Source organism: Malurus melanocephalus, unplaced genomic scaffold, assembly GCF_030028575.1.
Source record: "Malurus melanocephalus ecotype Western Australia unplaced genomic scaffold, MMel_1.1 scaffold_677, whole genome shotgun sequence".
NCBI lineage: Eukaryota > Metazoa > Chordata > Aves > Passeriformes > Maluridae > Malurus > Malurus melanocephalus.
The window spans coordinates 271,043-274,253 of record NW_026623909.1 but is presented as its reverse complement, the minus strand read 5'-3'; positions in this window follow the sequence as shown (position 1 = coordinate 274,253).

The following is a 3,211-nucleotide window of genomic DNA, read 5'->3' as shown; positions in this document are numbered from 1 at the left end:
ATGTGCCGAGGCTGTCAAAGGATAAATCAGGGTCGATGCGTTTCTCTTTTCCTTTCCCCACGCTCCCATTTCCCAGTTGGCTCCTGAGAGAGCAGGTGCAGGGCTGGAGGAGCGCTGGTGGCTTCCCTGGGTGGTGGGCGAGGGGCACAGCTCAGCCCCTCATCCCTTCTCCCACTCCAGCTCCACCCCTGCAGCTCCTCACGGCTCCAGAATCCACATCTGGAAATGGACTTTCCCTCAGCTGCCACAACTCACAATTCAGTGATGTTTGGTGGTGCTTCCCCAGCCCTGGGACACGGCTCCCGTGGGCAGGCCCAGGGACAGGGCTGTGCCAGCCTCACCAAACACTCRGGCATTCAGGAATTGCGGAATTTGGAAAAAGAGGGAAGCAAGAAGACCTGAGCCCAGYTGGAAGTCAGGAGAGAGGGAAACTTCCCTGGGAAGGCAAAGTCCACGGTAGCCTTGGTGTCCMGGTCCCAAATCCACCCTCCCAGGCTGTTCTTGGTCTCTGCAAAGTGAAATTGGAGCTGACAAAGGAGTGGGGAGCTCAAAGCAAAGGCACTGGGCAGCTCCAGTCCCAAAACAATCCCACCTGGAGCTCAGGTTTGGGATCTCCCATCTGGATCCAGGATTTGGTGTCTCCCATCTGGAGCCAGGATTTGGGATCTCCCACATGGAGCCAGGATTTGGGAGCTCCCACCTGGATCCATGAATTGGAATCTCCAACCTGGAGCCAGTGTTTGGGAGCTCTTTCTCTTCCTCCACCCCTTAGGGGCCGGTTCCCTGAATCCCAGCCACGACTGCTGGGTTTCCCACCTGGCAATCCAGCCTCGTCGGGAAGATTGGGAGCACAAATGAAAGAGAAATATTTCCYTTATTCCCTCAAGAAATGCAGGATAAACTCCCAAAGCTTTGCCCACCCCATCAAGCATTACACGCTTCCTTAATTCCTTTTTCCATTGTTTTTTTTCTTCTCCATTACCATCTGCCCAGGGAATGGAAACACTCTCCTGCCTTCCTGGGTGATGGGAATCTTAGAGGAAGAGCTGAGAGGCCCCTGCTGTTTTCCATATCCTGTATTTCTCCATCCTTCCTGCCTGGTGGGGAGAGATGAGGGATGCAGGGCAGCAGTGCCATGGTCCCATGGATTGGRTGTGGTGTTCCCACAGTGAACAACACATGGAAAAGAGCTTCTGGGAATTTTTGTGTCCATCCCCTTGGTCTCTCCCTCCAAAACCTCTGATTTCTCCCATTTTCCACTGGGATTTCCCTTCCCACCCATGGCTCTCTGTGAAGGAGGAAGATTCCATCCAGGATGTCCCAGTGGAGCTCTGCTTCATCCATTGCAAGCACAGGAGATGGTCAGAACATCTGGGGAGGATGGACAACAACCCACATATGGCCCGTCCCCAGCAAATGCTAAAATGCCAAAGATGACAATTCTCCAAGGCTTTTAACAGGAAAGAGTGACAGGACATGGAGAATGTCCCTTCTGTGCCCTTCAGTTCCCAGCCCTGCTGCAGATCTGGAAGGAAGGAAGGAAGGAAGGAAGGAAGGAAGGAAGGAAGGAAGGAAGGAAGGAAGGAAGGAAGGAAGGAAGGGGCTCAGATGGATTTGCTGTCTGAGTATTTATTAAAATAGACCGGAGCAATTACAGACAAAAGCTCCCCAAAGCTGGGATGCAAATGGAGGAGCTGGAAAACACAAAAGGAGAGGATCTGGTGGCAACTTGAATTCTGTAAAAACCCAGACTTTTCACAGAATCACAGAACTCAATTCCAAGCCGAAGCCAAACTGAAATTGTCGGAAAAGCAGGAACTCAAAGAAGAATTTCTTTCGGTTCAAGTGAAAATGAGTTTGACAAACCACAAACATTTCAATTGAAAACTGGGCCATCCTCTTCCCTCTCTCTCCTTTTTTAATTAACCTCAAACCCTCAAAAGCACAATGATGAGAACCCAAGGAACGTGACATCGCCCAAGTGTCTCTAATAAATGCACAAGCTGCAAAACAAACAYGGATTTGCAAAACATTTTGTCGTTCCCACATTTCCATTTTCCCTGACTGGAAGTATTCCTGCAAAATTCCAGCCAATTCCCTCTCTAATATTCAGCTGCCTTAATGCAATCATTTAATCCTGATTTAAAGGCTGTGAAATGAAGGATGAAGGGCTGATATTTCTCTGTAACCTTTTGAATTTCTATATTCTGACTCCGGTCCGTTGGATCTGTAACATCCAGATTGCGGGAGCAGAAGGGATTTTTTCACATTTATTTTCATAATTTAATGTTTGTTTTAGAAAAAGGAGGGGAGGCAAAGCTGCCAGGCCTTAATCATGCAGCAATCTTGAGTCTCACCACGACTGGGGGAGGCAAAGAAGCTTTGGCATCTTTGCTGCAGCACTAATTTGCATGGAGGAGGATCTTTCCCCTCCGCAGCTAAAAAAGATGAAGTGCGAACTTCCAAAGTGACATTTTGGAATTTGTGTGGAGCTCCTCCCGCTGCCGGGGCTGCATCCCATGCTCTGGCTGCTGCTTTCATCCAGGCAGATTGGTCCAGAGGAACAAAGGCTGTGGGGGAAGATGGTGCTGCTGGAGGGGGTAATTTGGGAGGGGAAGGTGAACCCACAAATAAATGGAGTTGCTAGGAAAAGCCAGAGTCAGGACAGAAGGAGCTGGAAGGCACTGATCATCCAGACATGAGTTCCAGAGCAAAGGTCCCCTCTGTCCCTGGGCCAAAATCAGGAGCAAAGAGCACCAAATGTTCTGCAGCTGAGGCTGCTCCACTGCCCGGCCCCCACTGGGAGGATTCCCTCTGCTCTGCCCTGCCTGGGGCAATCCCAGCAAAGGCTGGCTGAGCTGGGAATGATTGGAGAGCAGAAGAATTTGAGTGCTGGTGGGTGAGGACTGGACCTGCCCCAGCCCTGAAAGTGCCCCCGTGCCCTGGGCTGAGCCCCCAGCATGGGCAGCAGGGGAGGGGGGGATTCTGTTCCTGCTCAGGTGAGACCCCACCTGCAGAGCTGCCCCAGCCCTGGGACCAGCACAGGAGGGATCTGGAGCTGCTGGAGGAGTCCAGAGGAGGCCACGGAGCTGCTCCAGGGCTGGAGCCCCTCTGCTCTGGAGCCAGGCTGGGAGAGCTGGGGGTGCTCACCTGGAGAGGAGAAGGATCCAGGGAGAGCTCAGAGCCCCTTTTGGGGCCTAAAGGGGCTCCA